Source organism: Caretta caretta, chromosome 9 (genome assembly GCF_965140235.1).
Source record: "Caretta caretta isolate rCarCar2 chromosome 9, rCarCar1.hap1, whole genome shotgun sequence".
Lineage (NCBI taxonomy): Eukaryota > Metazoa > Chordata > Testudines > Cheloniidae > Caretta > Caretta caretta.
The window spans coordinates 40036083-40064062 of NC_134214.1; the positions used below are offsets into that span (position 1 = coordinate 40036083).

At 41.7% G+C, this 27980-nt stretch overlaps 1 protein-coding gene across 3 annotated transcripts in view; it reads left to right on the forward strand.

The window, feature by feature from the left end:
* SPSB4 (splA/ryanodine receptor domain and SOCS box containing 4) overlaps positions 1-27980 on the forward strand; it is a 326063-nt gene that overhangs the window by 82482 nt on the left and 215601 nt on the right. Inside the window, exon 1 of one of the 3 annotated variants that reach the window (XM_075132231.1) lies at positions 27906-27928. The exons of the other annotated variants lie outside the window; for them this stretch is intronic. The gene's annotated coding sequence lies outside the window, so the exon portion shown is untranslated. Of the gene's footprint in view, positions 1-27905; positions 27929-27980 lie in introns of those variants that run through there. 3 annotated transcript variants of the gene reach the window in all.

Sequence of the window (27980 nt, forward strand, 5' to 3'; positions counted from 1 at the left end):
AGAGAACAGAAACTCCTGATCGACTTTCTCTATCCAATTCATAATTTTCTATACTCTTTTTATGACTCCTCTTTGTTGTCACCTCATGTCAGGGCTGTGGATCTTAAACTCTGATCTGCAGGGCTCTTCGGAGCTAGTAGGTTTCAACCTGCCACCCAGGTACTTGCCAAGTGTTGTCAGAACAGGAGCTGAATGCAGAGGACCCCAGTCCTTGGGGAGCGAGTTGGAAGAACAATGGGGGCCCTGATTGGTCCACACCCCTATTTAAACCCAGCACAGGAGCAGGATGTTGTCCATGCAACTGGAATCCACCTTGTGCTGGACTGTGTACCTTATACTTCCTGCTTCTGCTCCCTTGGCTTGGCTTCCTGATATCCTGACCTGGTCTGACTCTAATTATCAATCTGTTTTTCTGCTGTCACATTTGTCCCCTGCTTCTGATCTCCTGGTGACCTGACCTTGCCTGCCTCTTGACACTCGACTCTTAGTTTGCACTCTGGCCTGTGTCGGACTTTGATCTCCTGGTATCTGACCCTTGCTTGACTCCCACCTCCTGCTTTGAGCATGGCCCAGTCATGACACCTCAATAGTCTGTTAAGTTGTGATCATCCAACCAAGGAACAGAGACAAGCTATGGCCCAAATGCTGCAAGCTGTGGGCGGGCCCTTGATGATCCTCGCTGAAGTCTCTAGGTGTTTCTGAGAGTAGAGATGCCCAGCAGCATGAAACAACTAGACGAACTGGGCCTTCGTGGCTTAGGCGAACAGTCCCACAGCTCATATTTGGATTGTGAATATGAAACATTGGAAGGAATACTGGAAATGAGCTTTGTATGTGTGTGTGAGAGAGAGAATCCAGAGGCTGAAATGTTGTTTGTGCAAAAAAATCATTGAACAATTTCAGATAATTCACACATTTTCTAAAAAAATCATTCTGTTCATGGACAGCTTGTGAACATTTTAAAAGGCTAAATTTGTCCTGTTGTTTCTTGTGGCTTGTTTATCCATCCCTTTTTTACAACAGTGGAACTCCATAGTGAAACATCAGCACAACGGCACAAGTAAATTACATAAAATAATGTATTTATTATTCCATAATCCAAGGAAGACCAATGTATTTTGTATAAAGGATTTTTTCCTTTGCATTTCTAATTTTTTTGGTCTTCTATAATTTAATCCTCACACCCCCAAATTAGCCACGAGAGATTAGTCCTCAATGAGGACCTATCACTAGGAAAATTTCAGCTCATCAATTTCAGCCATTTTTGAGTTATATAACTGAAAAATACATCTTTAAAATATATTTACAATAGAAAATGTGCATGTTATTCTCCTTCTCTAAATGTGTGAACAGATTTTGTTCATTTTATTAAAGCAAAATCACCTTTTGGCTGAGATGAGGCATGGAAAATGTCAGCTGTAAAAGAGACTTTAGAAAGTTATAAGCATGTGAATCCAGGAGGTTATAATAAAGCAACTGTAAAACTATGGTATTTTGTTGCCAAAGGAATACTAGAGCCCATCAGGCAGTTCAGAATTTAGGTTGTAGTTTGAGACCTGGCTTTTTTCAGAGTTTGCACCTATGTGTGTTTTGTTTTGTTTTTTGTTTTCTATTATTGCTTACAACGGCTGCTGCTGTTGACTGGATTGGTTACTAAATCACTGTCCGCTTACTGCTTTTTTTTTTTTTCTTTTTTGCCCACAAGTGAGAGCTGGTTGTAAACAGAGCTTTAGGCTTAATTTTCTGAAGTATTGTTGTGATCTTTAGTTATTTTTATATCTTTCTGGGGCACAGTTAAACAAAGGAAATAGTAAAATGTTAGTGCTGCTGGTGATGGACTGAAGGCAAAATATAATTAAACTGAGATAACAGGATGAATTATGTCAACCCAAAATAGAATCCACATTATTTTAAAGTTTTAAGCTGCTGAATAAATCTCATCCTTTCAAGAAGGTCTAGGACAGTAGGCACTAGACATTAGTGTCTAGTGTTTTCAGTATTACAAGATAATTTGTCTTTAATAGAATTGATAAATTTTTCAAACTTCTAAAATCCACAATTTATACGGTTATGTGAGGAAGACAAATAAAATGTGAAGCTTAACTTCTTAAATTTCCATGATAAAATGCTGACGTGTTCTGACCAAAAGGCATAGATGGGACCAGATTATTCCCTACCATGAGAATGTCCATGGGACAGCACCATAGAAGAGGAAATCTCTTTTAGACTCCCGTGGCAGAATTTCCCCCAAATCATTTTGTGTGGAGGAATGGTCGAATGGATGACTGCATTCCTGTGAAATGGGCAACAATAGTTCCTAACCTAGAAACTGGATCTCAGGGAACTTGCACAGAATCATGTATGGGGAAGTCCTTTGCTTCCACACTTGTACCATGAATCCCTGGTCCCCTCTCTGACTTTCTCACACTGTGGCTCCATTGCTAGGGCTTCCCTCAGCAGCCACTGCCTCTGGGACCCCCCTACTTAAAGGGTTTCTCTTATGCAGAGGGGGCAGGAGAGGAGTTGATGCAGTCCCAGGCTGTAGTAACTCTCAGTGAGCTTTTCTATGGGGCTTGAAAGTGAGGAATAAGGTGGACAATGGAAAGGCCTCTGAACATCACCATGTTCTGGCCAGAGCCAAATCTGGTTTGTTACATGGTAGAATTCCTGTGAGGGACTGGTATCTGTTGACGCTGTCCATCCATCATGTTTTAGGTGTTTGTTTTAGGGGTCTTTTCTATGCTGCTTTCACTGGGTAAATGTCAAATGCGATTCTCTGAGGAAAGTTGATAGGCATTTGAAGAAGATGACAATGCCACCTTAAAGACTATTGAGCAACTGTTAGAGAGAGTAGAATCTGATCAGTTAGAAAATGTATTTCTTCATTCAACTTGAATTTGTACCAGTTGATGGTTTGATCATTTGGAGAAGCTTCATCTAGATGGTGTCCGACTTCTTTTCATTCTTGACAGTGAGGCACCATTTTTCAGTCCCATAGGTCACAATACTGACCTTGGAAGCATTATATATCCTCAGCTTTGACTCTCTACTTATCAGAGCATTTGGTTTGTTAAAGGCATTCTTAATGAGGCACTCCATTACTGATTATGCTTTTGCCTTTCTGGCTCCCAGTTGTTTCTCAATGCTACACATGTTATTGACAACACAACCAAGGTAGGTGAAATCACCAATGATCTTGACTGGGTGGTCACCCACTAAGATGCTAGACCTGCAGTGTGTTCAGAATCATCAACAGGAAGAATCTTGGTTTTACCGCAATTAATTTTCAGACCAACTTTTGTCACTGAGCTTTCCAGGGTTTTCTTTAAGTGCCTCAATGAGCTTGTCCACTGATTTAACGACTAGTTCTATGTTGTTGGTAAAATCAATGTTGGTGAGGCTCTTATCATTTAGGCATATATCTAAACTGCATTTATGTAGTGTCTGGTGAAATATATATTTGTGCCAGCATTGAAGAGTTCTGGGGTAGTAACACATCCTTGTCAAGGGCCTGACCAAATTCAGAAGAAGGCAGTTCTTTTGAGGAGTCATCATATAGAAGATGAAACATTCTACAGAGCTTGTCAGTGAGGTCAATGAGTTTCAAGAGTAAAAGGGGATTTAGAAAGATTACCTCACATGTCTTTTCATAAGTAACACTTAATTTATGTATTTGAAATTCACTAAGTGTGTGTGTTCATGTAAACAGAATATCAGTGCTGGAGATGGTAACATATTTTTTTATAAGAACTCATGTTGGAACATAAGGGGAACAGGAGCTAGATGGCCTTTTCAACATGTCAGCCTTTGTTTGTTTTAATACTGACATTCTTGCTTTTCATTGGCTTTCTCAATCCCTTCCTGTGACAAAAAACAATCTAGATGAATCCTATAAATTATTAAAAATCGAAAGAATACAAATGTACTGTCTACAATTAACTTTGTAGTGTCATGTAGCCATTTTAGCCATTTACTCCCAATATATTACAAAAAAATCCATTATTGGCTTGACCACATAAATTACTGTGGGTGTGTCAAGGTTCCTTTCCCACTCTGAACTGTAGGGTACAGATGTGGGGACCTGCATGAAAACCCCCCTAAGCTTATTTTTACCAGCTTAGGTTAAAACTTCCCCAAGGTACAAACTATTTTACCTTTTGTCCCTGGACTTTATTGCTGCCACCACCAATCGTCTAACAAATACATATAACAGGGAAAGAGCCCTCTTGGAAATGTCTTTCCCCCCCAAAGTCCCCCCAAGCCCTACACCCCCTTTCCTGGGGAAGGCTTGATAAAAAATCCTCACCAATTTGCATCGGTGAACACAGACCCAAACCCCTGGATCTTAAGAACAATGAAAAAGCAATCAGGTTCTTAAAAGAATAATTTTAATTAAAGAAAAAGTAAAAGAATCACCTCTGTAAAATCAGGATGGTAAATACCTTACAGGGTAATCAGATTCAAAACATAGAGAATCCCTCTAGGCTAAACCTTAAGTTACAAAAAGACACAAAAACAGAAATATACATTCCATCCAGCACAACTTTTTTTATCAGCCATTTAAACAAAACGGAATCTAACGCATATCTAACTAGATTGCTTACTGACTTTTTACAGGAGTTCTGACCTGCATTCCTGCTCTGGTCCCGGCAAAAGCAACACAACAGAGAGAACCCTTTGTCCCTCCCCACCCCAGCTTTGAAAGTATCTTGTGTCCTCATTGGTCATTTTGGTCAGGTGCCAGCGAGGTTATCTTCAGCTTCTTAACCCTTTACAGGTGAAAGGGTTTTTCCTCTGGCCAGGAGGGATTTAAAGGTGTTTACCCTTCCCTACCACATACATTACTGTGGGTGTTTAATAATTAATTAATTGGTGGGGAGCCTGTACACATCACTTTCTTCTGTATAACTGAAGAAGATGGTTTGGGAGAAGAGAGATGCACTAATCAGCTTGCTGAATAAGAGACTGCATTGTATACACAATGTACTAGAAGGAGAGATGGAAACTGATTCTTATACCATCACCCAGTCTTATCTAATCAGAGTGTCTGTTCTTTTAGCTTTGAAAAACCCTTGAATGTATAAACTCCACTCAAACTTTAGACATAATAGATCAATTAGAGTAAAAGTTCAGACAGAATTGTAAGAACTAGGTTTGCTTGTTTATTTCTTTTTCTTTGATGGCATAGATAATTTAAAGTAAATTGGGTTTTGGCAAACTGTAAAAATGTGTGGGTGGAAATAAAACAAGGAAAACAGGGAAAAATGCTTTCAGGTTTCTGCAGTGGCTGCTAGAGGATTCCCCTATAGAACTATCAGACTGTAGTCTGAATGAAAGTGTTGCCAAGTTCCTTCAAAGTGAAACTGCAGAAGAACCAAGTTTCTAACATTCTGTAACTGTTAACAAATAGATAATGGACTAGTGATAATAATATGTTAGACATCTCTTCAAATGTCATTTGATTTCTGAGTCATCTCTGGAAAATACCAGTTGCCTTTAAATGGTGTCTATGGGCCTGATGCAGATCTTCTAGAGCCAGTGGAGAGACTCCCATTGATTTCAGTAGACTTTGGATCAGGACCTAGAAAATTAAATACCTTCATACTTCACATACTGAGGTAATGTTACTTTCTATAATATGTATGGGAATGTGCAAGGGAATAGAATGAGAATCATAGGACTGGAAGGGATAATTGGTGTTCTTCATAAGCTCCATCTCCTAAAGTGATATTACTTACACTAAAATCTCAGTCATAATTTTTTTAAGTGTCCTAGCCTTATGACTATGAAAACATGAACCCAAAAAGCTCAGATACCAGAAAGCAGATATAAATAATCCAAAATCTATTATTTTATACTAATCTCCTGATTTTGGGGCGCTTGAGTCATACATTTTGAATGCTTGGTTTTGGCAGTATTGCTTATGCACATGCTTTACTGAATAAGGATCTCAATGCCCAATTCAGACTTCACTTAAGTTTTAATTAGTACTGATTTATACTAGTGTGAAAACAGAATCAGACCCCATGAATGCAATGGCCATCTCACTGTTAACTACACTACTGTCATGGTACTGTATTTGAATTGAACTAATAAGAAATCAGTAAATATTATATTGCACCACTCTATGTTCCATTATGCAAGGTGAAAAAAACTAAACAGCATTCTAGACACAATTGTATAGTATAGTTTGATTTATATTTAATTCCTTATGATTTATCACACAGTATTTTTTAAAGGCATTTATACTGTGCTGATTGGCTGTTTGCTCCAACCTTCTCTCTCTCTTTCCCTCAGAGGCGTCTTCACCTCAGATTCACTCCACACCTGCCCTGTCCACCACCACTACCTTTCTTTTCTCTTTCCATGTATCTGATCTGCTCCTAAGTAATACTGCCCCCCCTCCAATAAAATAAAATAGTGGAACTAACATCGTGTTTTCTGCCATCACATTGTTCACTCTGCAGGTGTGTTCCATCCCTTCCCCCACACTGTCTGTCCTGTCTATGTAGACTATAAGCTCTTTGGGGAAGGGACCAGCTACTACTCTGTGTTTGTACAGCACCTAGCACAATAGAGCCCCTTTCCTGGTTGGCCCATAGAGACTACTGTAATAAACATGATTATTAATTGTAACAGTTTCAAGTCTTCCACTTGTGCCTGGATGCAAATATTTCATACATTTAACACAGTGACAGATCATCATAAGGAACACCTTCTGTTGCTCTAGCAACCCTCTTTACGCATTCAGCTGACACATTCAGAGTGGTGCTGACTGGTTCCCAAGGGAAATGCATCTACACCTTTTCCAGGAAGGTTACTGTGATATGGGACTTCTGAGGATGATGGTGGTAATGATGAAGGAGGTTTCCAGGAAAACCCCTCATCCAAAAGGAGGAACCACAGGTAAACCCTACACCATTATGAAAAACAACAAACAGTGCATATTGAATCACATTTGTCATTCACTGCCATTAGCACTTACTAGAACCATCAAGAAACTGGGATTTGGTAACAGTGAAGATTTTAAAAAGGGGAGGAAAACATTAGTTTTAAGTGACTGTGGTAGAAATGTTGCCTTTTCAGAGATTAGGCAAAGCAAAATATGTTGATTGAACTACACGCATGGAAATTTCAAGATCAAAATGAGGCAATTTAGCTATTATAGACAAACCATAATTTTCCAGTCACTGTCTCAGGTAAAATGTCAGAGTTGAACCAAATTGCCTAGATTACAATGTTCAACTGGATATGTTTATTTGATTATTCTATGTTAAAATCAACAAAATAATATGCCTTTCTGAGGTTTCTGAAGCATTTTTTTAATCCAATTATATAAAAATCAAACACAAAACAACTCTGTTAGGCTATTTTTTTTACTTAACATTTCACAATAAACAATTTATTTATAAACTAAAAATACAAATTGAAAATGTAATAAAAATGTAGTGAGGTTTATGAATGGATTCAAAACTATGAATTTTTTAAAACCATATTAGGCTTGCTGCTCTCTCTGTTTGGAAGGGTGGCATTAGAGGGTTAAAGGTTTGAGATTTAACTATGCATTTTGTTTACATTGGTCATCCTAAAAAAAAGTGGAAACTAGGTCAAATTACAAAGGATGAATATAAACAGACAACACAAACATGTAGGGATAAAATTGGGAAGGTCAAGGGACAAAACTGGATTAAACTAGTTAGAGATAAAGGGTAACAAGAAAATATTCTACAAATGCATTGGAAGCAAGAAGACGACCTAGGGCAGAGTAGGCCCATTACTCAATGAGGAGGGGAAAACAATATCAGAAAATGGGAAAATGGCAGAAGTGCTAAATGAGTTTTGTTTCATTTTCATCAAAAGAAGTTTAATAGTGATTGGAAGTCTAACATAGTGAATGCCAGGGAAAATGAGGTAGAATCTGAGGCTAAAGTAGGGAAAGAACAAGTTTAAAAATTACTTAGACAAGTTAGATGTCTTCAAGTTGTCAGGGTGGATGAAATACATCCTAGAATACTCAAGCACTGAGGAGATATCTGAGCCATTAGAAATTATCTTCGAAAAAATATGGAAGACAGGAGAGATTCCAGAGGTCTGGAAAACGGCAAATATAGTACCAATCTATAAAGGGGGAATAAGGACAACCTGGGGAATTACAGACCAGTCAGTTTAACTTCAGTACCCTGAAAGATAATGGGGCAAATAATTAAGCAATCAATATGCAAACACCTAGAAGATAATAAGGTGATAAATAACAATCAGCATGGATTTGTCATGAACAAATCATGTCAAACCAACCTAACAGCTTTCTTTGACAGGTTAACAAGCCTTGTGGATTGGGGGAAAGCAATAGATGTGGTATATGTTGACTTTAGTAAGGCTTTTGATACTGTCTCTCATGACCTTCTCATAAACAATCTAGAGCTACTGTAAAGTGGGTTGGAAAACTGTTCACAGAGAGTAGTTATCAGTGGTTCAAATTCAAGCTGGAAGGGTATTTAAAGTAGAGTCCCATAGGGATCAGTTCTGGTCCGGTTCTGTTCAATGTTTTCATCAGTGATTTAAATAATGGCATAGAGAATACACTTATAAAGTTTGCGGACGATACCAAGCTGGAAGGGTAGTTTTTTGAAGGGTAGCATTAAAATTCAAAATGCTCTGGACAAACTGGAGAAATGGTCTGAAGTAAACAGGATGAAATTCAATGAGGACATATGTAAAGTATTCCACTTAGGAAGGAACAAACAGTTGCACACATACAAAATGGGAAATGACCACCTAGGAAGGAGTACTGCGGAAAGGGATCTGGGGGGGTCACTGGATCACAAGCTAAATATGAGTCAACAGTGTAACACTGTTGCAAAAAAAAGCAAACATAATTCTGGGATGCATTAGCAGGAGTATAGTAAGCCAGACACAAGAAGTAATTCTTCCACTCTACTCCACGCTGATAAGGCCTCAACTGGAGTATTGTGTCCAGTTCTGGGCGCCACATTTCAGGAAAGATGTGGTCAAATTGGAGAAAGTTCAGAGGAGAGCAACAAAAATGACTAAAGATCTAGAAAACATGATCTAGAAGGAAAGACTTAAAAAAATGCCTTTTTTTAGTCTGGAGAAGAGACAACTTAGTGGGGGGAGAGGCATGGTAACAGTTTTCAAGTGCATAAAAGTTTGTCACAAGGAGGAGGGAGAAAAATTGTTCTCTTTAACCTCTGAGGATAAGACAAGAAGCAATGGGCAATTGCAGCAAGGAAAGTCTAGGCTGGACATTAGGAAAAGGAAAAGTTAAGCACTGGAATTAATTGTCTAGTGAGGTTGTGAAATGTCTGTCATTGGAGGTTTTTAATAGCAGATTGGACAAACACCTGTCAGGGATGGTCTAGATAATACTTAGTCCTGCCTTGAGTGTAGGGGACTGGATTAGAAGATCTCTTGAGGTCCCTTCCAGTGCTAGGAGTGCTCTAACCACCAGGCTATTAGTTATTCTGAGGTATGGGGTCTTTTTCTCTCTTCAGTGGAAACTTTTTTGAAATGTCAATTTTGTCCCAAAATACAGAACAGGACAAATTTCCAAACTCCTTGAAATAATTGCAGGACAGAATAACCATTTCCTGCCCAGCTTTACTCGGGGTAGACATTTAAAATTAGGCATTTCCAGCAGCTTTCCTACTCTTGTAGTCCCCAGTGTTGCTACCACCAATAGGGCTAAGCTAATGGTAACAGCAGTAGGAAATTTCTGCTAAAATGTCCCAATGTAGAGCAAATGCACTTAAAGCAAAATTAAGTATTTGTACAACTCCTCAGTTTCTTCGCTTGAGATGGACATTTAGACAATTTATTAGCCCACTGAAATAAAAACAATCCCTTACATAATCTATAATTCACCCAGTAACAAAAAACTTTTTCCAAACAAAGTGGCCAACTGAGTGTAAAATTACATTTCCTGGGGTTCATTTAGTCTGAGGTCAGGGGTCATATATCTGGGAATAAAAGCCCAAGCGCAGGGTATGTCTTAATAAAGAAAGCTGCCCACTGTGCAGGGAACACTCCACCAATGTTGACTACCAAAAACAGATACCTCTTCTACAAGTTATATATACATTGTTACTCAGTCTTATATGCATTAAACCTTAGATTTATTTATTTATTCCAGAAATAACTTCTTACAATATTCAGAGATTTCTATAATTATAGGGCAGATCACCGTGACTCAACATTGTTTAGATCACCCAAAACAAAAATAGAAAGGTTTCCAAGCCAGCAAAAGGAAAAACTAAAGCCTGAGTTCATCACATACATAGGCCTTGTTCACATGGAGAAAATGACCAGAACAGCTGTTGTGGAATAAATTATTCCAGAATAGCTCCCATGTGGAGACGATTCCAGAATAAAAGTCACTTTGTTCCAGAACAATTACTTTGGCATTATTTTTATTCTGGAGTAGTGTTTCCTCGAGGAAAGTTATTCCAGTATACTGGAATAGCTATGTCAGTCAACTCCCTCCATGTAGACGAGGCCTTACGCACATCCCTTCCACACACTAGCAATGTCCTGATCTCCCTCATCCATGCAATTAGGTCTTGTTCAGGCACTCATTGGCCTATCAGGATATTAAGCCTCTGAGCCTCATGTATGAATTTGTGTTTTGTGTTCAAATTACTTCCAGAGTTAAGTGAATTCAACTTTGACTACTTGTGGATTAATGTTCTTTGATGCACAGAGCGAGTTGTGCGCATATTGACTATGTTAATAATTTTTAGATTGATGATGTGGAGTTCAGATCATGTCTTCCACTTCCTTTGGTCCTACTATAAATATTACAGTATATAACTATGAAGAAAAATTCTTTGTGTTAGATTTGAGGATGATTCAGAAAATAGAAGTACTTAATAGTGGCAATAAGTAAGGCTGCGAGTCTGTCATGGAGGTCATGGAAGACACGGATTCTGTGACTTTCCGAGACTTCTGCAGGGGCTGGTGCTGGCTCAGGGGCTGCCTGAGCCGGGCAGCCCCTGGGCCAGCAGCAGCAGTTTGGGTGTGTGGGAGGGGGCTCAGGGCTAGGGGCAGAGATTTGGGGCAGGGCGGGGAGGGGGGAGCCTGCAGCTCCTTGGTGACAGAGGGGTGGGGGTGGGAGGTCTCCATGCTACAAGGTGCTGCCAGCACCTTCAGGACCCACCTCCACAGCTCCCATTGGCTGTGGTTCCTGGCCAATGGGAGCTCTGCAGCAGATGCTTGTGGCGGGAGCGGAGAAGCTCCTGCCCTGGCCCCTGCCTTCGCTGCCTTGGAGTTGCAGGGACACAGAGCCAGGTAGGGAGCCCCTGCCAGCCCCAACAACCCTCCCTCCCCCAGCACCTGCAGGGGACCTGGGTCACTACCCCCAGCACCTGTGGCACCCCCGAACTGCTCCCTCAATAGCTCCCCCACCCAAGTTTTAGTCAGGGCAGGTATTTTTAGTAAAAGTCATGGACAGTTCATGGGCCCGTGAATTTTTGTTTACAGCCCATAACCTGTCCATAACTTTTACTAAAAATACCTGTGACTAAAACGTAGCCTTAGCAATAATTAATAAGAAGCTTATTCATGTCAGAAAATCTGAGTCTGATGATTTTGTAAAATGAAAATATGTAAATGTTAACTTCAGGGAACAGGACCTACCAGAGTTTGACAGGAATTTAAAAGAATAACCTCTTCTCCCATGCAAGTTTGCTAGTCAAGGGAGAAAAAAATGTACACTCTCATGAGAGGGAGCCTTGACAGAAGGCTCTCCTCCTTTGGGCTCTGGAAAAATACGCTTTATCAGAAATGGAACCTGATTAGAACAAAACTGAAGCCAAGATTCAATTTGGGGTGGGGGGGGGTTCCATAAAGTTCTGCTAGAAATATTTGTGTGTGCATGTGTGTGGCTGAGTGGCAGCAATCAATCAAACATAAAGAAGAGCAAAATGGCATCAAAGCTAAGATTCTGAGAAGACCGGAAAGGAGAGGAGAGTGGAACTAGTGCTAAGGAACGGCTTTTTCAATATGGCTTCTCCAAAGTGACTCTCTTCATGAAACTAATACAAGGCAGTGATACTTTTATAGAAGTGCAATCTGTTTTCAGTGCCCTTTTTCCAATACCTCAAGGGTCAGAACTAGCTGAGTCGATATTTGCTAGCATTCTGGCCACAGACTTGTTTGACTAAGCTTTTTAGCTGATCTTTGATTGACAATGCCACCTTGGAGATAGCCCTCAGGAATTTTTCATTGTTATTCCAAGTGACTCAGAAAGGATTTTCATGAAATTAGATGGTGCCAGTTTAATTTCCTGTGGCACAACTGGGTTTTGAAGGAAGGCATACAAATATATTATTCCCTGATAATCCTGACTGAAGATCATTTTCTTCTCTGTCATCTATTTCAGCAATGCTTTTTGGCAAGTGGATGATTAGAGAAATAGTTCCTAATTTTTTTTTTAATTGGCATAGATACAAACCGTATTTGTGGGGAAGAGGTAAATATTCTGGCTTTAGCTCCAGAGATATTTGCATTGAGGGAAAGATTCAGCCTCCCTTTCTCATGTTGAATAGTACCTTACTTGGTGAGTAGCCCTATTCGTTGTAGTGGGACTATTCGTCCGGCAAAGTGTCATTCTATGTGACTAAGGGTGGCAGAATCTGGTCCTAAGTAATCAACTTAGGGCTAAGGTGCAAGACTTTTATATCAATAATAATAAATACATAACTTGGTACTGACTTATTTCCTTGCTACCATCTTCACAATAACTTTTCCTAGAAGAAGGTGAAGGAAAGGCCAATAATAGGTGGTACTGGCAATAGGAATGACTTATTAATAAATAAGTATAAAATGGTAAGAGGCCTGAAGCTTCAGAGGGGAAAGAGCTCTCTTCCCCCATCTATTGGTGACCAGGGGAAAATCTGGCTACAGAGAGCTTTATTTGCATAAGCTTTCTACCCAGAATTCCTCCAGTGACACTTTGTGTCATCATATCTGTACACAACTAACCATACACCATAACTGAACGCAGACTCAGATTTGGTTGGGTAATGGAACTGAACTGAGAGGAGAAAAGAGCTCCTATATTATGGCAAGGATTTGGCTCAAGAATCCTATATTCCAGGGGTTCTCAATCTTCTTCTTTCTGAGGCCCCCCTCAACATGCTATAAAAACTCCAGGGCCCAGCAGGGGAGAGAGGAGACTCAGGGCTCTGGACCAGGGGTGGGCCATCAGGCATAGGCATACTTCGACTTCTATTTTTTTTGTGGGGGGGCAGGGGCAGGCAGGGCTTGGCACACAGCAGGGTTCAGGGAGGCAGCACCACCTCCACCCCCTGACTCACCCCAGAAGACCACCCAGCCTGTCTAGGTTGTGTGTGGTGGGGGTTCAGCTCAAAATGTTTGAAAATTGCTCAGGGTACAGGAAAGGGGTAGCCAGGGGCTGTGTGAGGGCAGGGGGGGTAGCTAGGGCTGTGTGTGCAGGTGGTGTGGGGAGGTAACTCAGCAGCAGGAGATGGAACGACATGGCTGCCAGCTCCATGGCACCAGCCAGCACAGCAACTGCCCGACTCTGACTTCCCGCCTCTGACCTGAACAAGGGGTGGGGCCTCGGGGGCGGGGAGAGGAGGAAGTGTGGAGGGTTGTGGCACTGCTCTTGCGACTGCTTTGCACTGGCACTGCAGGGAGGGGCTTCAGCCGCACGGCTCCTGGCTTCAGCCCCATGGTGGGGGGCACCGGGGCTCAGGGTTTCAGCCCTACAATGGGGAGCACCGAGCCTCAGGCTCTGGGTTCCAGCCATGGGGTCCTGTGGCCCCCCTGAAAGGGCTCGAGGGCCCCAAGGGGCCTGCGGACCCCCCAGTTGAGAACCGCTGCTATTTACTACTGGTTTCTCTCCAGCAAGGATCCTATGCCACTGGGAGACAGAGAAGAGACAGGACATCAGCAGAGTTGAATGAACTCAGGTGAGGCCCCTCCTCCTCAGCCACTAAATAAAGTTGAAATCACTATTGCTGGGTTAGATGGTGGAGCCTCTGATGGACTGGAGACAAGTCAACCAAGGTACCTCAGGACTCTGGGACGACACTACTGTGACGATGTACTCTATATGATTTTATGAAAATATGCTAACGAGTGTGAATCTAATGTAACTGGAATATGCTTCATGCAAAAGGTCTCTTGTAAGGTATCATTACAAAGCTTATAATCTACTGAGTGTGGTCACCCTATTTGTATGTATGTACCATTCTTGCATCTGACATTGGAAATATGAAATGTACCTCTGAGGGCCTGTTGTAATTATGCAAAGTGTGGGCCATTAATGGTGGTCTGGAATCTTGATGGCTCCCATCAACCAGGACAATTGACTGTGGATGGCTCTCTTTGCTTGCAGACCTTAATGTGAGTCAGGCTGGGAGGAATGAAGGCTTGGGATCTCTCACGACATGTGACCATGTCACCTGGTCCTGAAATCCATCTTAAACCCAGTGTTTTTCCATTTAGAAGCTGGGGTGGGGACCCAGAGAGACAAAAGATTCCCGCCTTCTTCCAAAGCTATTTAAGGGTGTGGAACAGAACAAGGGGGGCTGCAAACGTGAGAAATCCCCTAGCTACCACCTGAGCTGGAAAAAGGGCTGTACCGGGGAAAGGATTGTGCCCAGACTAGGAAGGTGTCCAGTCTGTGATAGAACCTCATTGAAACATCTCTGAGGGTGAGATTTTATCTGTATTCAGTTTTCTTACTGTATTAGGTTTAGACTTGCGTGCTTTATTTTATTTTGCTTGGTAATTCACTTTTTCTGTCTGTTATCACTTGGAACCACTTAAATCCTATTTTTTGTATTTAATAAAATCACATTTTACTTATTAATTAACCCAGAGTATGTATTAATACCTGGGGGGGGGGAGGGGCAAACAGCTGTGCATATCTCTCTATCAGTGGTAGGGTTATAGAGGGTGAACAATTTATGAGTTTACCCTATATAAGCTTAATACAGGGTAAAACAGATTTATTTCAGGTTTGGACTCCATTGGGAGCTGGGTGTCTGAGTGTTACAGACAGGAACACTTCTTAAGCTGTTTTCAGTTAAGCCTGCAGCTGTTGGGGGATGTGATTTAGACCTGGGTCTGCGTTTGTAACAGGCTAGCGTGTCTGGCTCAAACTGGCAAGGTTCTGGAGTCCCAAGTTGGCAGGAAAAATGGGTTAGAAGTAGTCTCACCACATCAGTTGGCAGTTCCCAAGGGGTTTTCTGTGATCCAAACTGTCACAGCTACCCACTGTCATCAGACTATAAGTGGGATTCAGTAGATGGGGAAATGATGTGGTAAAGGAGCATTTGCTTATTAGATGTTAGCAGTTCTGCGGAAAAGGACCTAGGGGTGACAGTGGACGAGAAGCTGGATATGAGTCAGCAGTGTGCCCTTGTTGCCAAGAAGGCCAATGGCATTTTGGGATGTATAAGTAGGGGCATAGCGAGCAGATCGAGGGACGTGATCGTCCCCCTCTATTCGACATTGGTGAGGCCTCATCTGGAGTACTGTGTCCAGTTTTGGGCCCCACACTACAAGAAGGATGTGGATAAATTGGAGAGAGTCCAGCGAAGGGCAACAAAAATGATTAGGGGTCTGGAACACATGACTTATGAGGAGAGGCTGAGGGAACTGGGATTGTTTAGTCTGCAGAAGAGAAGAATGAGGGGGGATTTGATAGCTGTTTTCAACTACCTGAGAGGTGGTTCCAGAGAGGATGGTTCTAGACTATTCTCAGTGGTAGAAGAGGACAGGACAAGGAGTAATGGTCTCAAGTTGCAGTGGGGGAGGTTTAGGTTGGATATTAGGAAAAACTTTTTCACTAGGAGGGTGGTGAAACACTGGAATGCGTTACCTAGGGAGGTGGTAGAATCTCCTTCCTTAGAAGTTTTTAAGGTCAGGCTTGACAAAGCCCTGGCTGGGATGATTTAATTGGGGATTGGTCCTGCTTTGAGCAGGGGGTTGGACTAGATGACCTCCTGAGCTCCCTTCCAACCCTGATATTCTATGATTCTATGTTCACATGGGTGGGACGGGAACCGAGTTAACAGACTACTGCCAAAATTGCTATGGGGAAATGTTTTATCATTCATGTGGATATATTGTTGCTGTGTTTTCCTAAGCTGATGCTGTGTTCCCTTTTCTCCTAAAAGTTTTCGTTGTTTCATACACAGACTCAGTGCTTGCGAGTGAGGAAGTATTTTCTAGTAAGGGTGCCCTGGGTAGGTTTTTAGTGATCCTAGAAATTCTGGATGAGGGCTTGAGCTGGGGGTGTTTGTTTTAAGAGAGTCCCTAGTGACCTGTATCCAGCTGTGGTTGCTTCCCACAACATTTATTAACTTGGGTGGCTTTGGGGATCTAAAACTTCCTTGATCCCTTTTCAGTCTGGCTTTAAGTCTGAGTAAAGCACTGAGACTGCACTGATCTCACAGGTCTGTGATATCACCTTAGTGAAAGATGAAGATCAGATGCCTGGTCTGATTCCTTTAGCTCTGTGAGCAGCTGTTGATACTGTTGACTAGCAGACCCTAGCTGGCATAGATGGGGTTTCACTTTTGAATGGCTACATTCTTTTCTCTCTGAGAACTGAGAGTGTTTTCTTGTAATAGCTCTGTAAATCGGTGTGAGCTCCATGCGTCTTGTGCTGAAACACACATGGTAGAGGATGTGAGACAAACTCATCCATTTCCTGGGGTTTGCCTTTATTCTTAATTTGTTTAAAAAGCCCTGGACAAGGCTGTGCTTACAAACTAAAAACTTGAGTTTGCTCCAGTTTCTGCCTCTAACCCTCTCTTGGATTAGAGGATCAGATTTATGTACACCTGAGATTCTCCTGGGTCTGGCTGCTTGTGTGAGGCTCTGTGCCTCCACATAGGTTCCTAAAGCATGGCAATTTCTCCCAAGAGCATTTCCTCCGAGAGACTTTCCATGTGGGGTTTCTTCTGCCACCCCTCCTCTTCATTGTGTGAGACAATGAAGCTGCAGGTGCCACACAACTTCATATCTCATTTTCCTCTTTCCCTGGCTACTGCTTTCCCAGCTGCCTACCTGAGCTAAGAACTTGGTTGAGAATGAGCGGGCTGGAACTTAACTCAGGCATGACAGAGGTGGTGTTGGTAAGCTTGGGAAGGGTCTGGAGCACATAGGAGAGAGAACTACTCCTTCTATTACTGAATATTTTTTCCAAACCTTTTCCCCAGAAAGGTTCACATTTTGGTGGTGAGGACTGAACATTTTCTCTTTTGACTGCTCCTGGAATCTCAGGTAGCAATGGTGGCCAAAAATACACCTTTCATCTTTTCTGCATCTAATTATGGAGATGAGACCATCTCTCTCTCTCTCCCTATCTGGACCTTGTGTGGTCATCTATGCCATTGTGACTTTTTGATTGGATTGTTGTAATACTTTCTACACAGAGCTCTCCTTGAAGACCATTCAGTAGCCACAACTGGTGCAATGCGCATCTGCAGAGAACATGTTAAATCAGTTCTTCAAGAACTGCACTGTCCTCCTGTGTTGCTTTCAGGTGCAATTCCAGGTGTTCACTTTAAATTTCCAAAACCATATATTGTTTGGATCCCAGTTGTATGAAACTGCCTCTTGCCCACATACCAGGTCAGCAGTTGAGACCAATTGAAATGCTTGTGCTACCACTACATAGGTATGGTGACAGGGCACTCGCGGTGAAGGGCTCTTGCCTTTGGAATCAGCTTTATCCATTGGACCAACAGGCCCAAACCCATTTATCTTTAGGATATGATGTTGCAACATCTTTTCCTTATCTCTGAGTTTTGGCTATGCAAGGGCCTTGGTGGGCATAGTAAAGTATTTATATTGTTTGGGGGAAAAGGCTGTTAAAAGTTGTTGAAACTGTCTTTTTATTTTATTCCAAAGGTTTTACATGTATCCAGACATTATAATTAGATGCATGCTTCTTAATTACACCAAATTCCATAACAGGCTGGTAATTTCCTTTATGGGAGTCCCATTCATTAATAAAATAAAACACATTCCTTTTCCAATAGCAGCTTCAGCTGACTCAGATTTCTAAATGTGCAAGAACATTAGAGATGTCTACACTTGGACTTCTAAAACAAATGTTCCAGCATAACTACTACAGTTTCATCTCCACTGGCATGAGCTACACTGGAAGCCCTAGTGTAGCTGGCAGCCACCAATGTTTTAGACCTGTTGAATAGCTATTTTCTGAATAGGGTTAGATGTCAGTTTGTAACAGTGGCAACAGCCTATTTACATTAAAGCCTCCAATGTTGCTAACACCAAAGGGGATGAACCAAAAGTAGCAATGGTGGAAAATTTTGAACTATTTCTCTACTGTGGGCATGGCCAAGGTCTTTCTTGCTCCCCACTTCCAATTCAAACCAGTGCCCTATTTCATTTCTGGTCAAAGTTTTTACATTTATGGGAAATTCAGCCCTATAAGCAACAGGGATGTATTTGGCATAGAATAATTACCCATTATGTTGTAAGACAAGTGATCCTAACCACTAAAGTTAGTGGTTCATTACCATGAAAATGGAAGCAGGCCCTCTGTATGCAGCCTCAATCAAAACAGAGTAACAGTATCTGAATGGAACTTACATATAGAGAGAGCACATCAGTTATTATAATCCTTAGTATTTATAACAGTGGTAAAATTGCACAGTCTGCCTCAGCAGTGTTTAGATATGTAAAGTCTAATCCAGTAGTAGTGGTGGTGGAGAAAATGTTAATATGTATTTGTGGCATTTCACCTGGCAATCAGAAAATAAACCAAATTGTAAAGTTTAGGTTTATTAAAAAATAGCAATATTATTTACAAAATCTTTCAATTCTACCTTCTTTTCCAGACTGATTTGTTGATATTGCACCATTTCTATCTGCTTATCAGCAAGTGCCATCCCCACTCTTCAAGACTAGTGTTTGGGTCTTGAAGAGAGAGCCTCTTTCAGATAAATGATTTATGAACCACAGCATGAACTCCCTGGGTTTAATTTGAATTCAGAAAATTGCTTGGAATGTACTGAAATAATTACAAAACACGTCACATGATATTAATTGAGGAGCACTTACTGTTTCCATTGTTTACTCCTGGGGGAATTCTACGCCACTGCATGCATATTTCATGTGCCACACATATTTTTAATTTTTTTTAAACAGAAAAAAAGCTTCTGCTGAAAAGTTGCTGCAGTTTCTTCTTTTGTCCACCAGAGGGCGCTGTGGCACTAGAACAGAGCAGCTGCTCCTGGCCAGCCCCAGCTATAATAGGAAAGAGAAAGAGCCTGCCTTCTTCAGAGCGCCAGTCAGGCCAGGTCGGGAGACAGACAGCGTGGGGTTGCTGGGGGGGGTGGGGTTTAGAAAGGGGCTCATAAGGGCTAGTGGGGGAGGACAGACTGGGGCAGGTGCTGAATGGGAGTGGAGGCGAAGGGCCACATGTGGGGGGGGTGCAGAGCTACAGGGAGAAGGGGGTGGCTGAATGAGGGCACAGAGACACATGAAGATGAGGTGAGGGGGCTGGATGATGGGTGCAGGGACACATGGGTACAGGGAGGAAGGGTGTATGGCCACATGGGGACAGGAGGGTGGCTGAGTGGGGGCACAGAGACACAGGGGGACTGGGGGAGGGGGTGTCTGAGTGGGGATGGAGGAACATGTGTGGACAGGAGGTGTAAGGACATACAGGGTTGCAGGGACACCTGGGGATGGGGTGCAATGACACACAGGGTTGCATGGACACATGGGGACAGGGGCAGATGTGCCAGACTGAATGGGAGAGGCTAGGGGCCAGCTGGGGTCTGCATGGGGGATGCTCCCTAACAATCCCTCCCCGCCACCCAAAAATACCTCTTCCATACTTTTCCCACCCATACCCAGCAACACTTCAAGTTCATACCCAGGCTCCTTCCCAGCAATTACTTCCCTCTCCCTCAGCTCCTCTGTTACCCCGACTCCCCTAAGCCTTTCCATTGCTTCTTAGAGGTACAGGAAATATGGTTCTGTACTGTAGTTTAAATGAATTACTACTCAGAGTGCTGTATTAATTTGTCTAATAAGGAATCTATTTTTGAAAAATCATTTCCTGAATCTTTTTTGTTGTCTGTATTGTTACAGACATACTTGCTGACAGGTATTTTGAAATAAATTACCAAAATAATTGAAACTGATGTGATTATATTGACAAATAAAATATGCAGAATTTTATAATATTGGGTGCAGAATTTTTAATTTTTGGTGCAGAATTCCCCCAGGTGTAATTGTTACATTAACTAAATGATAAAGAATTTGAAGATGAATCTGTTTTTCATGATTAGCGTATACCTAAATATTCTGAATGTTTTCTTCTTCAGACTCACTTTCAGCCTTGAATGCACTTGCTTCTCAGCTAGGCACCAAGGGACTTTATCCTGTGAGGTAATGAGTATCCTGACCTTCCACTGAAGCCAGAGAGAGTTGAAGATGCTCACTGCCTTCCAGAATTGAACTCTGTGGTTATTGGGGAGTTTTTTCAGAGGCTTCATATAGATGTTGAACAAGCTAGGTGACAGAACAGAGCTCTGAGGTCTGGAAAAAATGCCCATCATGACTGATTGCAGCTTGAAAGTTAGGATGGCCAAACAGTGCTTTCTCATTAGCCTCGCTGAAACTTTTAAGATGGAAGAGTAGTGTTTTGTGAAGAGAATAGATATCCTCTCACTGAAGGTGAAGGTGAAGAGAAATGTGATCCTTACCCGATTAGGAGAGGGGATCTTGTTAGTTAGTAGGAATAGTTGGAGAGGAAGCTTGGATACTGAGAGACAATTTGCTAGGTCCATAGGGTCTAACAACAGCTTCTTGAGTAATGTCCAAACTCTTCTGAGCATTGGAGTTGGTGGACAGTTTCCCTTTTCAAAGATGGCATTAGCTATCGGTCAGCTTTTTCAATTAGTTTTCATGTCCATTAATAAGGTTTTATAGTGTTTTAGGTATTCTCAAATAATTTCGGTGTGTGTGTGTGTGTTGTAGCAACTAACAAACTTCAACAGGACTTTATTTTTAAAGTGGAAACCTCTTTACCAAGCTGCTGCTGCTGCACCCTCAGTAGCTATCACTCCGCCTCCTCAACTCCCCCCCCTTCCTGTTTCCTGTCCTTTCAGACTCCCAAAAGCCAGTACTCCCAGATCTAATAATTACAAGCAGCATCTAAACACCACAGTGTGTTAAACAGATTATTATTGATTGTTTGTTTACTATAGAATCAGTTAAACACTTGTCACTTCCCTCCCCACTATAAACTGTCTGGGTTCCATGGAGCTGCTTTATAAATTCAGATGATTATCCCTTAATTTGTTGTTTATCTTATTTGAATACAGCAAAAGAAGACCGCAAGTAGCAATAACATTCATAGCTACATGGATCACAGAAAGGGAGTAATGTTTGGCTTTGTAGCATGAAAATGTCCCTTCTTTAGCCATGTCTTTCACTGTTACGGGAGGAGAGGAATAATCTATGATTTCTGGTAGGTCCAAGTTGCTGGTAATGAATTTCCAGAATAGAAATGACTCAATGCTTAACATCAGCTTATAGTGCTGAAGGGAGTGTATCTCAGAGCAAAATCAGGAGACATTTTAGTGCCCCATCTTGCAGTACTTACTCAAGCAAGCACTCTCTGCTGGTCTGCATATTTTCACTGATTTAACACTGGATAAGGACACACCAATTTGGGTCCATTTGCAGGATATAGCCATTCATGGGCAGAATTTTTCAGAGCTGGGCCTTTAGAGCTATACTTGGGGATTTTGCCTCTAAAAATGTGGCTGTTGGTTTTGGTTCTCTCTATTTTTTATTTTATTTTTTTGTGACAGAAGTATTTACAAGATATAGAGTTAAGAAAAACTAAGTCAGGAAACTATTTTAAATAAATACTGGTATTTCATCATTTTATTTATAATCAGCGTGCTCCACATTTGTGGGCAGACAGTCAAAAAGCAGGGCAGACACCTCTACTGGTTGTATGTTCTGTAATTAGATTTTGCCAACACAGTAACAAATATGAATTCTTGAAGCAGGAAAACAGTCTTACCATGGAGTCATAGACAGTTCCCTTGGACACTCCAATCTATCTTTTTACCCAGGCAAGCTAGACTTAGTGATGGTTGATTGCCATACACAAAAGATCACAAACGATTCAGATTGACTTTGGGTAAGTGACTGGTGTTTTGGATCTGGAAGCAATCTCACACCAAAGACAATACTCATAGCCAATCCTATAGTAAACTAACTAAGGATTTATTAACTAGGAAAAAGAAATAAGTGACTTATTTACAGGTTAAAGCAGGCAACATATATACAGAAATGAGTTATAGTCCATGGTCCCAATAGGTTACAGAACTGTAGTAGGTTTCAGAGTGGTAGCCGTGTTAGTCTGTATAAACAAAAACAATGAGGAGTCCTTGTGGCACCTTAGAGACTAACAAATTTATTTGTGCGTAAGCTTTTGTGGGCTAGAACCCACTTCATCAGATGCCAGCAATGCCCCTCTGGCTTGTACATTGGCCAAACCGGACAGTCTCTATGCAAAAGAATAAATGGATACAAATCTGACATCAGGAATCATAACATTCAAAAACCAGTAGGAGAACACTTTCAGTCTCCCTGGTCACTCAATAACAGACCGTAAAGTGGCAATTCTTCAACAAAAAAAAACTTCAAAAACAGATTCCAATGTGCAACTGTAGAACTGGAATTAATTTGCAAACTGGACACCATCAAATTAGGCCTGAATAAAGACTGGGTGTGGTTGGGTCATTACAAAACTTAATTTCCCCCATACTAATTTCCCCCTATTGTTACTCACACCTTCTTGTCAACTGTTTGAAATGAGCCACTCATTATCACTACAAAAGTGATTTTTTCTCCCTTGGTATCCTACTGTTAATTGAATTGTCTTGTTAGACTGACCTCCCACTTGATATGGGAACTCCCATCTTTTCATGTGCTGTGTATTTATACCTGCTACTGTATTTTCCACTCCATGCATCTGATGAAGTGGATTCTATCCCATGAAAGCTTATGCCCAAATAAATGTGTTAGTCTCTAAGGTGCCACAAGAATTCCTCATTGTTTTTGTTAGAACTGTAGTAATCTGTCAGCACAGAATGTTTTTTAGGGCTAATCCAGGTTGAACCTGGGGATCTCTACTTTTCTTTCCTCGCTCCAGCCCTGCCACAGTCCAAACAGCAAAGAGAGACAGAAAATGTAATGTATCCATATTTTATCCCCTTCTTCCAGCATTCAAGCTGGTGGGACAGGATTTCTTGCATGTAGCACCTTCCTGGGTGCGTGAGGGCCAATAACCTGGTCTTTGTATTGTGATGCTCCACAATGGCCCACTTAGTTTTGATAGTCCTTCTTGATGGGTGAGGAAACCATTCCTCCTACCTGGATTCACAAGTTCAGAATATTTTTACTAAATTTTCTAAAGCAAAAGGTACATATCACCTTATCGCAGTGGATACAGATGTTACAAGTAAGATCAATATATGCAGCACCTTACAAGCATTTTATAGAGACTAAACATGTTCTTACAAGTCTAACACCTATCTTGGACAATACTAACACACAAGTGAGCTGGTCTGGCTTCCAACTATGAATCTGTCAGTGCTCAGCTGACGCATGCAGCCTTGTCAAGAACTGAAATCTGGTCTACCAGCGTCACAATATAAAGGAGTTTACAGCATGCATAATGGAGGCTGTCTCCTGAATGCAGCTAGTGAGTGCATTCTGAATTGTAGGTTGGAAATGGGGGATTGTCACTGGGTCACTCATCACACTGGTGCCTTCTGCTGGCCATTTCAGGAATTAGCTCTGGTCAGCACGTGTGCCCTCTGGTGGTATTGGCTCTCCCATCCTCGTCTCTGCCTGCAGACCCACCACAGTTCCAGTCTCACTGCCTCTGCTTTGTGGCACAGCCCTCTAGCCAAGTCACAATCCGGGTTCCCCCTTCCAGGGGACTCCTTCCGCAACAGTCTAGCTACTCCTCGCAGTGGCTTGGCAATCCACAGCCTGGCCGCTTCTTCAGCAGTGAGTGGAGGGTAGGTGGCAGGCCCACCCACTATACTGGGTCCCAGTCCAGGGATCCTGTAAACAACAGCTTCCCACTGCCCCTCCTTTCTTTCTCCACCCGTCTGTCTCAATTCCCTGGGCCACCTCCCCACAGCCCCAGCACCTTCAGTTCCTGCCTCTGGCTCCTTTACTCTCTTTTCAGGGCTTCAGACCTGAAAGTCCTAGCTGCCCTGTTCATGGTGCTAGTCTTTGTATCCCCCTAGGAAGCCAGTCCCCTCCCTTGGGCTTCCTGCAGCAGACTGACTAGCTCTGGCCTGCAGCTTCTTTTTATATGGGCTGGCTGGGCCCTGATTGGCTGGTCCAGCCTCCGCCCTAATTGGCTGCAGCCACTGCCCTAATTGGCTGTTTCCTTGCAGTCCTCCAGGCTGGGTTTTAACCCTATCACAGCCAGTGTGGGGCTGATGCCCCGTCACAGGGATGTAAGGGAGGGCAATAGTAACACAAATTACACAAAAATATCAAGTCATGAAAAAACAATGTTATGTAAAGTTCTATTCACATATGGTGCTTCCTGAGCCCTTTGCATATCTAACTTGGCTGACTAGTTAATATTTAAAATATATTTGTGCCCTGAGAAGAAGGATGACCTAGGAGTTAGGGCACTGGCCTGGGACTCAGAAGACCTGGGTTCAATTCCCTGTTTGGCTGCAGATTTCCTATATCAGCTGAGGAAAATCACTTAGGGCTGGATTCATGAGAGGGACTTTGAGTACTGCCAGGCATAATTTCTAGGTGCCCTGCTGTCTAGTGGAACTCACCATACTGAGTGAAGTGCCAAGGCTCCCAACGGAATGCAGAAGGAGAGGGGCATGTTCCAAGCCAGGCCCCTCAAAAAGATTTAGCCTCCTTATTATGTCCCCTTAGGATTGACAGTTGTGAACCCTCTCTTGAATTGAGGTGCCCTGGCCAGGACAGCCCTTTTTCAAGAAGAAACGAGGAGGTGTGGGGAGGTACCTCCTTATGACTTTGAGTCCAGTGATGAAAGCACTGATCCAGGATGTGATAGACATGGATCCAGTACCTCCCTCTGCCTGTACCTGGGTCTCCCACTGCCCAAAGAGTGCCCAAACCATTGGGCTATGGTTTCTCTCTCTCTCTCTCTCTCTCTCTCTCTGGCCCAATGAATATTTAAGTTTTTGATAATACACAGTGGTACAGCTTCAACAGGTGAGATTGAGAGGGACCTTCCCCAGAATAGCCAAGTGGCTAGGTCCCTTTGTAAATCTGGAACTGTCTCTTGTGCCTCCGTTTCCCATTTGTAAAATAGGATAACAGCACTTCCCTGCCTCACAAAGATGTTGTGAGGATAAATGCATTGAAGATGGAGATGCTCAGATACTAGTGTTACGGGGGCCACATATATACCTATGAATATGTCTACACTGTGATAAAAGACTCACAGCACCTCTGCAGCTGGTTCAGGTCAGCTGACTTGGGCTCATGGGGCTATAAAATAGACATACCCTTAGCTTTTTCTCACATTTACACCAACATGACTCCATTGACTTCATTTTACACCAGTAAAAGTGACAGGAGAATCAGGTCCACAATTTGAAATATTAGCTGAATTTAGTGCTTATACAAGAAGATCATTGAAGACTCACATTCTATGTCCGTCCGCCAGAAAGATTTGGAGTATGGCATTAGCAGTACAAGCTGTGCCCAATGGAGTTGACCCATTATGTCTTAAATTATTGCCACTTTTCAACCAGCCTACCAAAGTGTCTTTAAAGAAAAATGGGAGCTGTCATATCCAGAGTTGAGAGTAGTTCATTCTTCATGTTTTTTCAATTATTAGCCTCTCTGCTGAGACTGCCAACCAAGTTACTTGCTGTGTTTTTCAGAAGGTAGAGATTTATTCATTAGGAACCTGACTGTGAACATCAATTTATCTCTCTCTTAGTTAGCCCCTGTTGGCTAGTAGGACAAAAACAAAATAATTTTTTAATATTTAAAGGATAAGTGTAACAAAATCTGGCACCCAGTCTTTGTTTGGAATCTCCCTATGTACATACTGCCTTCTTGACATAACTGTTTGGGGAAGGGAATTGAAACTCCTTTAAACAGTGACCAGGTACTTAGACTGTTACCTATTCATGACTCATCTCCCTTTGATGTCTGAGTTCTCATGCCCAATTTGACCCCAATTTAAGATCCTCTTCCAATACTCTATCTTAGATTAATACAATTCATTGGCATAGAATAGAAAATAAAGTTAAAAAGACATATAAGGAAAGTGTACTGTTTATACCTGTGTCAAGTCAGGCACTATTTAAATATTCCTTTTAGCTGGCTCAAAGATGGCATTACAAAATATGGAAATATTACCTGTATCATAGCTTAGTCATATTTTTTCTCCTTCCCTCCTTAACCAGCTCTCAGGGCTTCTGACAGATTGTCAGATTAGTGTCACCATTTCCCTAGAAATCTGTATTTATTGTCAAGGTTCTTCTTTCTCCATTCTCTCTGTATCAGGGAGAACCTACAAGTACAGCAGCTTTTCTATTTCATATTTATGTAATGATCACCATTTAAAAATCCACCATTTTTCAACAAAAACAACAAGGAGTCCGGTGGCACCTTAAAGGCTAACAGATTTATTTGGGCATAAGCTTTCGTGGGTAAAACCCCACTTCTTCAGATGGAAACCACTGAAGAAGTGGTTTTTTACCCTCGAAAGCTTATGCCCAAATAAATCTGTTAGTCTTTAAGGTGCCACCAGACTCCTTGTTGTTTTTGTAGATACAGACTAACACAGCTACCCCCCCGATACTTGACATTTTTCAAGTGTTTTCTTGACAAAGAACAGTAACCTCAGTTCCCAGTGATGGTGCATTGAGCTACATGGGCACTATTAAAAACACATAATTTACCAACAGGAATTGTATATGTGATAATGCTATACATGTGTTCCCATTTCTATATTTTATATAATTCTATATTATATATATATATAGTGGTGAAATATGCAACGTGTGTTGTTTGGTGAAATATTGGTATTTTTTCTTGCTTTTATTTGCCTTTTCCTATTAAGAAGTTGAGTCCTTGATGGCTAGATTACTGGATAGCGCATTTGTTATGCTATCCACCACAGACATGCTCAATGTGTACAAATAGGTATCTACATAGTGTTTGCCCATGGAGTCAGGAGAGTTAGTGTTTATTAATAATAATAATAATAATAATTAATGAATAAAAGAAATGAAATAAAAGCTATTTTCTTACCTGGCCATTAGTTTTGCAAACCAGAAACCAGATAAAAATCTTACTCCCCATAGTAAATACATATTTTTTCTTAAACTTTATTTTAGTTCATAGAGAAACTCAGCTATTTGACTCCTATTTAGGGGATGGTCTGGGGTGTGAAAGCCATTCTGCAGAGGATGAAACCAATGAGAGCTCCCTTGTTCTTTAACTGACAACTTGGACCCTGATAATGTAAATGTTCATGGGTGTGCTTAGCTTTACACACGTGAGAAGAGTGAAATATGTACACATAGTGTTTGCAGGATTGGGGCCTTGGAAGGCAGCCGGTGTCTCAAGAAAGAGATTTACACTTCATTGAGGGTGCCTTTAAATCACACACTTTGTAGGAGCTGCTCTTCATGGAGTGGGGATGGAGAAGGAACATGATGTCTCAAATTAGGGCTGGGAAACTGCTTTTTATGCATCAGGGCAAAAGTCACCATCATTACCTTTGCTGCAAAATCTGTGATATATCAGAACTTGTTTCTTATTAAATTTTCCAGGGCTCTGCGCTATAGAAATGTGTTAAAGCAAGTTACAGCATTTGCTTCTGCCTGTGAACAAGGTAAATTTGTCTTAATTTACTACTGACTTTTCTTCAGATCAAAACGAGACAC